Below are 12,307 nucleotides of genomic sequence, written 5' to 3' on the forward strand. Positions count from 1 at the left end.
CTCCCTGAACCAGAAACAAACATCCGATGACCAGTTTTGGGATATCACCCCTTATCAGCCAGGCTAGCTTAACTCCAGTGGCATGGAGAGCATGGGACCCACGTCTGGGCATACCCGTCCCACTCGGGGTGATGAGTGCAAAAAGAACAATTGATGGACAGAATGCTGAAAAATGTCAAAAGATTCACCCCTGTACAGACAGATATCTGGGGCTAAAACCATCGTTTTTTGGCTCCCCCTGCCATTCCAGTTTAAACCAAGCCATATGCAAATCAGTCTTGACCCTGCTCCCCCTTGGAACAGTCCAGTCCAAACTGCCAGGCCAGGTCCTCCCTGGACCAGAAACAAACATTCTGGGAGCGATTTTGGGGATAACCGCTCATCAGCCAGGGTAGCTTGACTTCAGTGGCATGGAGAGTACGAGACCCACGTCTGGGCATACCGGTCCCCCTCAGGGTGACAAATGCAAAGAGATGCAGGAGATGGCCAGAAATAATGTTTCTAAGGGGTTTCGTATATATGTTGACGATAAGATGCAGGGGCTCAGGTGTATGAGGAATCGTTGGTGACAAGAGAGAGACAACTGAGAAATAAAGAACAGGGGACAAATTATGTTAATGGAGGTTAATGGGACAGTTAAGAGGCAGGGCAAAATACTAGAACTGCGAAGGGAAGAATGAAATGGGAGAAATGTTGCAATCATTTACTGGATGAGTAAATTAAAAATAGTATTTCAAAAGGAAATATAAACTGTAGTAAAGGAAAGAAGCAAATGTATAGAAGAGGAAGATACTTCCTTTTTTTAAATGGAGCCCCTGGATGCCATGGTGTGATACGGCAACCATCAGGAGTCAAAATATGCCACATTCTTTTTTTCATGTAAGATAATTAGACAGAGAAAAGCATGTTATTGTCTTTTGGCTTCTTTTTTTGAATCACTAGCATCTTACCCAGAACGTTCAAAGTTACAATCAATGAAACATCTGTCTTCTTTTGAATATCCACACTCTTCTGAGTCACACTGCAGATCCACACACATAAATACAACAAGACAACCTTTGCTAATGGGTTCTCTGCTCTCTCTTAATTTTAGGTCCTGTCTGTGGTGAGAACAGCCACTACGAGGTGTGTCCAAGTGGCTGCCCCACCACCTGCTCCAGCTTCACTCGCTCAGTGGAATGCAATGCCAACTGCAAGGAAGGCTGTGTATGTGACGAAGGTTTTGTACTCAGCGGTGGCCAGTGTGTTCCCCCCTCCCAGTGTGGATGTGAATACAACGGTATCTACTACAAGTCTGGAGAGGTCTTCTATCCCAATGGCCAGTGTTCCAATCAGTGCACCTGTAAGGCAGGTGGAAGTGTGGAATGCAAAGCATTCTCTTGCAGTGCCAATGAGGAGTGTAAGATAATCAATGGCATCCAGAAGTGTCAGCCCATTGGCTCTGCTCAGTGCTCGGCAGCTGGCGATCCTCATTATCGAAGCTTTGATGGTCTGGCGTTCGACTTCCAAGGCACCTGCAAATACACCCTCTCAAGAACTACTGCCCTCAAAAACAACTTGGTCCCCTTCGAAATCAGCGTTGAGAATGAAAAGTATGGAAACGGCAAAGTGGCAGTGAATGACAAAGCGGCAGTGTACGGCAAAGCGGTTGTGTCTGATGTCTATGGATACAACCTCATGCTCATGCAGAAAGAGACAGGCATCGTTAGGGTAAGCCAGGGTCATGATCCAAACCCATTTTTGTTTACCTTTGCATATTACTTGTACAATCTTAACTCAATCAGTCATTCATAAAATCATTGCAGGTTTCAAATGTGATTAATCCTTTCTCCTATATATCAGTATTGAACAACTACACTTCTTAAGGGTGATTTTCGAAAAGAAGTAAAACAATAACATAACTACAAACTATTAATAAGAACTATAAACTCATTGGTCACAAAAACCAACTATGGACACACAGCAGGAAGAGGGTTCTTCTGCTATAAGCTAGACTGTGCTAGATAACGAAGCCACAAGTGATTGAATTTGTGCATCAAGGCAGACACACCATGACCGGACGGATATCTGGGGTATAAAGGTCTCATTTTTATGTGAACTGCGGCAGAAATCCCCAGTATTGCACATACAAGGGTAAGCATGTTTCTGTAAGAATCCTGGCATTACTCTGGTAGCTTGGCACAGGTAGCGGGCTTCCCTCTGAGAAAATGCATATGTTGTATTTCACTGCACCAAAAATAATCATTAAAGTCAACAAATCAGGTCAAGGCAACAAACCAATTTAGAAATAACGTATGAAATATAATGATTAAAACAACATCAAAATGACAACATTTGCTTAAGGTTCAGGAACAGTAAAGTGTCTACAAGGAACAATAGTAAAATTGAAAATTAAAAGTGAATGTTATCCTAGGGATAAAGGGGACCAGGTCTCGGGCACCTTTTCAGGCTGACCATGAGGGAGCGAGGGTTGGGTGAAGACTATTGGTTCGCCTTGGTCAATAGTTTTACCTTCAAACTTAGGGCTTGACTTTGAGTAAAGAAGGGGCCCTGCTGTCCGTCGGGGGGCTCTACCGGACTACCTCCCACTATACATTGTGCTCTCCCCTGGCCCTGTAAAGATCTCTCTGCCTTCAAAGGAGTCACCACCCTGGAGGTTCCTGTGGAGTCACTGAAAGTTAGCTGAGCGGCCACCATATCATACACCCACTATGGCCACTTTTCTGTTGCCTTCCTCTTCGCCATTAGGGAAGGGTGTTAGTAAGTATGTCTCTGGGGAGACCTTGTTGAAATGACATTCTTTAACATGTGTGAGATAACACAAAGCCAGCACTGTCTTTGGGTGGCCTCACAACGTCATCTCTGCCTATCTGCGAAGTATAGGGTTCAGCAGCCTGGCAATAAATCCTCTTAATCACACTCCCTATTCTTCCTGATGGTCTTACCACAGCATTGTGCCCTATTGTCTCTGGCACAGTGATAATTGTGGAGGAAGTTTTATGCCTCATCTTATTCTTTGTGGTTAGAGAAAAACCGAATTAAAAGTCACTGCAGGAAGCTTTACGCGGAAAACTGGTTCTGACTCAGGTTTATTGAGGAGCAAAGTTTATCAATGTCTCCAAAACTGCTTCGAACATTTGTACTTAAAATCTAAGGTTGCCGAAGAGTTAGATTCTTTAATAAAATGTCACAAGAATGGTTCCCAGCTCGTGCTACACAGTCGGCTGTTTAGCTGGCACCTTAAACACTGAACAGCCTTTTCCAATGTACAGCTGACACACACCTAAGTAGTAATATCTCTTTGACGTCCCTGTTACCGCTGACACATGAAGCAAAGGTACACTTCATGAGGTCATTTTGCAGCTCGGCCTCAAACACCTCAAGGTCCCCTTACAACTGACGTATTTAATGATATAGTTGACCCTAAACATGTAAAATCATGCTGGCATGCATTCTAACCCTGAGGCTTTGTTTGCAGTGTTAGAGGGCTCCATCAAAGCCAAGTGTCCATGTTTGTAACCCAGTATGTGGGTGGCATAGGGTTAATAGGTTTTTGACTGTAAGCACAGACAGCACATTTTTACATCAGTGAATTTAAATAAAAGGCAAATATACTAATAAGTGTTTGACAACTGACTGCCAATTTCAAGGGATACAGCACATGCAATATCGGGTTTCTTAAAAGCCTCTCTCTGCCTTGAGGTCCAAAAACTGGTAGCAAATTTGGTGCCTGAAAGGAACAATTTCAGATTAGTCTAAAATTACAATCAAAATTCTCATACTGATCAAAACCTCCTGTTGTCACACTCAGGAATTTGTAGGTGTTCAATCTGGGTTATTAGAGGATAGTTTGACCTCATATATAACACAAACTCCTATGGCAAGTGAAAGAGTCCAGGTACCTCAGGTCTGGTAGTAAAATGCTCCTGGTGTAAGTGCTTTTGATGTCTTGGAGTTCTGCTGGCTGGTAGTCAAGATGAGAAACAAAACACTGATCTCAAATGTAGTAATAGCAAACAAAACTAATAACGTGGCCTGTTCTCTTTTTGTTAGGTTGATGGAATCAATAGTAACCTCCCTCTGACACTCAATGATGGAAGTATTAGGGTCTATCAGCATGGAGTACGAATCGTTTTGCAAACTGACTTCGGTCTAAAGGTCAGTTATGACCTGCTTAACAATGTTAAAATCACTGTCCCTGGCAACTACAAAGGTCAACTCGAAGGCTTGTGCGGTAATTATAACGGGAACACGGAAGATGAGTTCATGCTGCCCTCCAAGACTCTGGCTTCAGATGCCACCAAGTTTGGCACCGGATGGAGAGTCAATAGCGCAGGTGTGACCTGCAATGAAGGCTGTGGCGGAAGTGGCAATGCCTGCCCTGCCTGTCCAGATGCAAAAAAGAACATCTTCAAGCAGGACAACTACTGCGGCTTCTTGAAGCTAGCCAGCGGTCCTCTAAGCGCCTGCTACGCCACCATCAACCCAGATGTATACTACAACAACTGCATTTTTGACCTGTGTGCGGGCAATGGCGACCAGAGTGTTCTGTGCCACAGCATCCAAAGTTATGTGGCTGCATGCCAGTCTGCCGGTATCACCATCCAGCCCTGGAGAAGTGACTCCTTCTGCCGTAAGTTCAATTATCCTATGATGTCCACACTTATGATCTGCCACATCATAAACCCCTCTCTGTTAACAATCTTTTGTTTCTAAAATATGTTTGCAACCCACTTCGTATTAATGTTTTCTGCTCTTAACAGACTTCCTGCTTGGTATTCTGCCTCGTAATGTTCTTGTTGCCTTTTTTCTCTGACTCCAGCTACGTTTCAGTTTCAATTCTTGCACTCTCTGCACTTCACTCTTTCCAGTGTTTTGTTGCATCACACCTCGTTTCCCAGCAAAGTCTCTTTCTATAACGCATTGTTAATACGTTCTCACATTCTCCCACAGCAATTCTTCACCCTCTTTCTCTCCATCGCTTACTTCTCTGACTCTTATTTTGTCACTTTCTCACTTTCCACTTTTTCTCTACTTTTTTCTTTCTCTTTCTCCATGCCAAACTCTGTCTTTACTCTTTGTTTACCCCTATTTCTCTCTATTGCCTTTCTACCTTTCCCTTTCTTTCTTTCTCTCCATCCTTCTCACTCCAACCAAAGTCTGCTACTATCCTGACTCTCGTTCAATATTTACCCTCTCTCCCAAGCTATCTGCCCTCTAAATGCCTCTCCTCCACTCTCTCTCTTATTTGGTCTTTCTTATTTCTCTTGCTTCCTACATTTTCCTATAGCGTGAGTGACCGCAATTTCACTAAACAATTACACATTTGGCATCCATTTCTTCATCATGTAATTATGTTCTGTTTCCGTTTTTCCTTGTAGCCCATTTCTTTGTCCCTGAGTTCCCACAGAAGGACCCATTTTCCATGTCTCCTTTCCGCTACATACATCATTTCTCAGTTCTGATTTATGGTTGGATCGTAATGGAATCCTCTGCTTTCTGGGGGAAATGCTATACAAAAGAAGAGAATGCACCAACATATTCATCCACCATACTGTCCTCATTGAGAAATGAAGACTGCGAGAGGATTCCCCTCCGAATGTGGTATTTTCTCCAAAAATCACAGGATTTCCCACTACCTGCCAACTCCAAATCACGCCTTTGTTATATTTTCACCCATCACTTAGCTGATTTCCATGCCTATGTTTATATAACTCAATTGTTTCCATCATATATTTCACTTTTTTATATCTGTTCTCTTCACCGCATTACCCAATGCTTGGACGCCATTCTTCTGCCACATTGCTTATTCCTATGCATCTAATCCCTCGCCGCATAACACATTTCTTTGTCCTGATTTATAGTTGGATAGTAATGAAGCATCTTTCAATTTTTGGAGCAAGTGTTAAATTATCTGGCAGAACTTTCTCCACCACCTCCTATTTAGCACTTCACCCAGAAAGTGTGGAACGTTCCATTACCACCGACATTTAATTAATGCTGCTTGCTTCGATTCTTCCACCACATAGGGCATATTTCTCCATTCCTCATCATATAATGTTTTGTTTCTAGTCCTCAACCATAGACAATTTCTTCATTTCCTTTCCCCCCCATTTATCGACTTTTAACCTGTTATTCCTCCACACAGCTCACTTCACTATTCCCTGAGAGACAAAGACATGAGCTGGTCCCCAGACTCTAATGAAATCTAGAGATTTACAGGTGGATGATGCATCTGACTGGCCAGAAGAACCAAGGCAGGTTGAATCATGTTAGAGACTTTTAACTTCCAAATCTCCACTAGTGAGGGGTCTTTGTTTTCATAGATGCCAGCCAAGCTCTGGTACACAAAGTCGGCCAGTACCTAACCTTTTAAAGTCACCCAGTTAGTCAAAATCCCTGCTTCTTATTGGCTGGCATTCTTCTTCAATGTCTCGCTAAGACACTAATGCTTGTCAGATATCCATGCATCATGAGTGTTGCCTGATTTCTTATTCCAGCTCTAAGTTGTCCATCAAACAGCCACTATGCAATGTGTGCGGACATCTGTTCCACATCTTGTGCCGGAATCACAGACATGGCTAAGTGCCCAACAACTTGTGCGGAGGGCTGCGAATGCAATGATGGATTTTTCTTCGATGGCAAGGGATGTGTCTCCATGGACAACTGCGGCTGCTTCGAGAATGGGAAATACTACAATGTACGTTGCTTTGCTACTCCATAGAGCTGCTATCCTTGTTAAAAGTATGTGTGAGGGTAATTGAGAGCATTGTAACTTTCTCTACTGCCAATTTACAGCCGAATGAAACAGTTGTATCTGCGGACTGCAAGCAAGCCTGCACTTGCCTCTCCATCGGTGGTGTTTTCTGTGAAGTTTTCAACTGCGCCAGTGATGAGAAGTGCTTCATCAAAGACGGTATCGCAGGATGTGTCAACAAAGGTGAATACAAGTCTTGTGTTCTTAGTGTGTTGTATTTATGTGATCTCTCTTGAGCTAGCTGTTTGTAATTCTTCAGTGGTTGACACTTGATGGTCTTGCTCTGTATGTGAAATCCAGTTAGGGGTGGTGGCTACCTGTTATCAGAAGATACTGGGTCTAATTTACTCTATCACGACTGGGCTGGGAACCGAAAGCAGTATTGAGAGAAGTCAGACCAGCCTCATACAGCATGTAGTGAGTGAGTGCCAAAAAGACCCCGACCTTTGTAAATGAGTTTTTTTTGGGGGGGATGGGGTTCTCCACAAAGAATATTTTGAAAACAAATTGCAAATATTATGCGATTTACAGCACTTTTTCATTATAGAACTTTGTCCACTCATTGGCTGGATGGAGACTGGAAACAGAGCTGCTTGGCTCAGTGAATGGATAGTCGGATGGTTGGGAGTGGGTGGGTGAACTAATTAAAGAACGGATGACAATTAGTACAGACTTTTAACTCCATGGTGAAAATGACCTTGATGCACTGACCAAGTGTGGGTGTTGAAAGAAGTGGTCTGTGGTTAGCTGAGACGAAGATCCAGCCAGGCAGAATCCACCACTCAGTCAAGGGCAGGTGATTAATCTCACTGTATAACCTGTGCTCACCCTTGGGTAGCTTGGCACTGAGCAGTCAGGCTTATCACTGAGGCAATGTGTAAAGCTTTGGCACAGCACTTACTCATGATAAATACCCCACGCGGTACAAAAGAGACTTCACACAAGAGGTATGTGAAAATATTTTGCATTCGACACACGTATATAATCAATGCAATATAAATATCATATACCCCTGGGCATAAATCACACTTTGAAATATTACTTTCCATACTAGGCCTACTCATGTCGTGATGATATCAAGAATATACACATAGGGGACAAAATCCTAATCTAACCCCCCCACAAACACCCACTCAGCACCCTTATGCAGTGCAACATGATATACACCCCAGGTCCACCCTAACAATCCTTATAATTCAATCCCACACAGTATATGGGGCACCCTTGGTCAAAACGATATCAGAAACATGTACATTCAGGAAAGTAGACCACTTTTTTGCAACATCGTGGGCCGGAGCCACACATGTAAAAACCAGTATCAAAAGTAAAGTGCTTTTGGTATGAAATCAATGTATAAAACAACACCCTTAGCCAATCTCGTGAAACACCAGCGGCACACACAACATCACTCCCACACACACACTCACTCCGCACCACTATGCGGTGCCACTGATACCAACCAGTCCATACGGAACGTTCTTACACTCATTCACACTCAGCACCCTAATTTTGTGCACTGATGCTCACCAGGTCAATTGATAACACTCTGCAGACCACACAGCCCAAACCTCCCTCCGCCCTACTGTTGACCCAGATTGTCCTATGACCCCGAATAGAAGCTCCCCAGGTCCCACTTAGTCTGGTTTCTCAGAAACAGGTGTAGAAATTAACAAGTTTAATTAAGAGTTAGACGTAAACGGGGGTTTAGCTACCACTCAGGAAGTCACCCACAGGTCTCAAAACACAAAAGAGTCATGCAATCTCTTGACCCGCTTCTGTACTCTCTCAGAAGCGTTCCTCCAGCCCAGTCAATCTCTCTCGCTACTACCTGGCGCCACAATGTCTTTGGGTGGATCCAGGTGAGGAGAGGCCAGTTGGCCAGTTGGTCCTACGAGATAAGGGTCAGGAAAGGAGGCATGGATGAATGAGGAATAACGCAGGGAGCCTCTCGGATACAGAAGACACCCCGTCAGGTACATGTTGATCGGAGTAGTACCCAGGGAATCCGGGCACAATGTCTGGAACGCGTTGAATGTGTCACACCTGACACTTCAGGTCACACACACGAAGAGTTGCAAATTCCGTATCTCCCTGGAAATGAGGTACAATGACCTGTGCATGTTGATATGGGTTGCACTAGGCAATTCCGGGCACACAAAATAAAGAGTCAGAAATTTTGTACCTCCCTTTAAATGAGGCACAACCTCTGCTGCACGCTGATTTGGGTTACACCAGACCAGAACGGTCACCCACACACAGGCACAAGTTTAGCAGATTCACATAAGGTAGAATGAGGCACTACTGAAGAACCCTCCAAGCAATCCCGACAGCAAGAAAGCCTCATGGTTCACCGATGATCTCAAAGACTCCAAGAAATCCTGCCGTACCCTCAAAAAAGCCTGGCGTCACGACCAGTCAACAGAAAACATGACAGCCCTCAAGAACGCCATCCGCAAACACCACCAGCTGATCCGCACCACCAAAAGGACATAATTCAGAGACCGACTGGACAACAATACCCGGAACAGCAAAGAACTCTTCAGCATCGTCAAAGAGCCCAGCGCCAGCAACAACGACATCACGCCATCGCAAGACCTCTGCGACTCACTCGCCTCGTTCTTCCACCGCAAAATCGCCGATATACATGACAGCTTCGGCCCTCAGACTACATACCCAGCCACCGAACCAACGCCTCCCACCACCACCCTGTGCACCTGGAACCCCGTCAGCACGGAAGACACCACCCTCATGATGAACACCGTCCACTCCGGCTCCCCAGCCGGCCCCTACCCACACCACATCTTTAACAAAGCCGACTCCATCATCGCACCCCAACTCCGGGACATCATTAACAACTCCTTCACATCCGCCACATTCCCGAAGAGCTGGAAGCATGCAGAGATCAGCGCCCTCCTGAAGAAACCCACCGCGGACCCCACAGACCTCAAGAACTTCCGTCCCATCTCGCTCCTCCCCTTCCCCGCTAAAGTCATAGAGAAAACCGTCAACAAACAGCTGACCACCTTCCTCGAGACAAACAGCTCCCTCGACCCATCGCAGTCCGGATTCCGAGCGAACCACAGCACCGAGACCGCCCTCATCGCAGCCACCGACGACATCAGGACCCTGCTCGACAACGGTGAAACTGCCGCCCTCATCCTCCTCGACTTATCGGCCGCATTCGACACTGTCTGCCATCGCACCATGACCACCCGCCTCCACCACGCCGGGATCCAAGGGAAGGCCCTGGAATGGATCACCTCCTTCCTCTCCGATAGAACTCAGAGAGTCCGTCTCCCGCCCTTCCGCGCAGCAGCCACCAAGATCATCTGCGGCGTCCCCCAAGGATCCTCGCTCAGCCCCACCCTCTTCAATGTCTACATGAGCCCCCTCGCAGCCATCGCACGCAAACACAACCTCAACATCATCTCCTACGCTGACGACACCAAACTGATCCTCTCCCTCACCAACGACCCCGCCACCGCCAGAGCCAGCTTACAGGAAGGAATGAAAGACGTCATGGAATGGATGAAGCTCAGCCGTCTGAAGCTGAACTCAGCCAAAACGGAAGTCCTCATCCTCAGACCATCCCCCTCCGCCTGGGACGACTCCTGGTGGCCCCCTGCTCTGGGCACCGCCCCCAAGCCCACGGACCACGCACGCAACCTGGGTTTCATCCTTGACTCCTCCCTCACGATGACCAAGCAAGTCAACGCCGTTACATCTTCCTGCTTCAACACCCTCTGCATGCTCCGAAAGATCTTCCGGCGGATCCCCACTGGAACCAGGAAGACAGTCACCCAGGCCCTCGTCACCAGCCGACTGGACTACGGGAACGCCCTCTACGCTGGGACCACCGCCAAACTACAGAAAAGACTCCAGCGCATTCAGAACGCAGCTGCACGACTCATCCTGGACATTCCCCGACACAGCCACATCTCTGCACACCTGAGAGACCTGCACTGGCTCCCCGTCAGCAAGAGGATCACCTTCAGACTCCTCACCCATGCACACAAGGCTCTCCACGACACAGGCCCCGAATACCTCAATACCCGCCTCACGTTCTACACACCTACCTGCCAGCTCCGCTCCGCCAGCCTCGCCCTCGCCACCATCCCACGGATTCGCAGAACCACCACCGGAGGAAGATCTTTCTCCTACCTGGCGGCCAAGACGTGGAACTCCCACCCCCCTTCGACTGACCCAGGACCATCTCTCCTTCAGGAAGAACCTCAAGACCTGGCTTTTCGAGCAGTAGCGCCACCCCCCTCCCAGCGCCTTGAGACCCTCGCGGGTGAGTAGCGCGCTCTACAAATGTCCTGATTGATTGATTACTACGGGTACACCCCCACCTCCGAGGATCGCACCCTGTGAATCGGACACCGCAGGCAAGGAGCATGCAGTTGCATGACACACAAGAGAGATGCAGTTATGTTGGTTAGGGGTATACCCATCAATCACCCTCCCGTTTACATGGGTATCTGAAACGCAATATTTAAACAATTGGTAAGGAGGAAAAGATACACAAATATTTTTGGACACGGATACCTTTAATTATCCTGTCATCTGCGTCGAAATTCGCATTTTAGTTATTTGAACATTTTGTCATTGAGCATATACAAAAAACATATATTTACACTTAACACCTCTACGGCTTAAAAAACAAACTAAGGCTACTGTCCACCGGGAAATTTTTCTTATTGTGGAGCCACCTTTAAATAGTGTGGACTACCTAGAAGGTTCAAACATTGCATATAGGAACATCACTTTCCAAATTATTCATGGGGGGCAATGTAAGATTGTGACATCCATAAGCAATTCAATAAATTTGTGATCCTTCTATAAAACAACTGTCGACGCGGTCGCGTTTCAGCCGGTATATTTCTTACGGCTTCTTCAGGACAAGAGCAACAGCAGCATTCTACAAAAAACAAAAAATGAGCTCCAGTAACATATACAAACCAAAAATGACTACATGATTATACTTGCCCGTTTATATAGAGGTCTCTTTACCTGTGAAACATATAGATAGGTCCACCACCACAAAAAAAGTCACAGAGAGAGTGGTGCACATTTCTAGAAACGTGGGAATAAAATGATTTCAATTTCTACGGGCATATACGTGCGCCCATATCACACATTCTGCATCCCTGTCTCTGATGCCCAACGCCATCTCTATGTGGCTGTTTTAAATCGGTCAGGAGCGCGTTATATTCGTGAATAGGAGCGGCAACGACCTTTTATGTTATCCATCTCAGCAAACATATTGTGAAATTAAACCTCCCTGCTGTGCGATGCAGGATTATTACGGAGGAAATCTATCGTGAAACCAATTCACTCAGGCTCGCGTGAGTCTCACTTGTAACGAAGGAGGAAAGAAATTCAAAAATTATACCTTAACGCCCATAAGGGTCACACTGATCTGCCTGGGCTAGAAGAGGAAAGGACTCTGCTAACGTCAGGTCTACAAGAAGGGCGGAGCGTTAATCTCGGTGTGGCCGCTATGGTGAGAAGAAGTATACAACTGACTACCCATAGCTCAACAATAAA

General features: G+C 46.0%; 1 pseudogene across 1 annotated transcript in view; it reads left to right on the forward strand.

Annotated features, from left to right (window-relative positions):
- LOC146809165 (IgGFc-binding protein-like) overlaps positions 1 to 12,307 on the forward strand; it is a 234,856-nt pseudogene that overhangs the window by 176,707 nt on the left and 45,842 nt on the right. Inside the window, exons 8-11 of the transcript XR_014966070.1 lie at positions 1,094 to 1,710; positions 4,054 to 4,633; positions 6,501 to 6,700; positions 6,799 to 6,940. The product of XR_014966070.1 is annotated as an IgGFc-binding protein-like (transcript). The remainder of the gene's footprint in view (positions 1 to 1,093; positions 1,711 to 4,053; positions 4,634 to 6,500; positions 6,701 to 6,798; positions 6,941 to 12,307) is intronic.

Source organism: Triturus cristatus, chromosome 7, assembly GCF_964204655.1.
Source record: "Triturus cristatus chromosome 7, aTriCri1.1, whole genome shotgun sequence".
In the NCBI taxonomy this organism is placed as follows: Eukaryota; Metazoa; Chordata; class Amphibia; order Caudata; family Salamandridae; genus Triturus; species Triturus cristatus.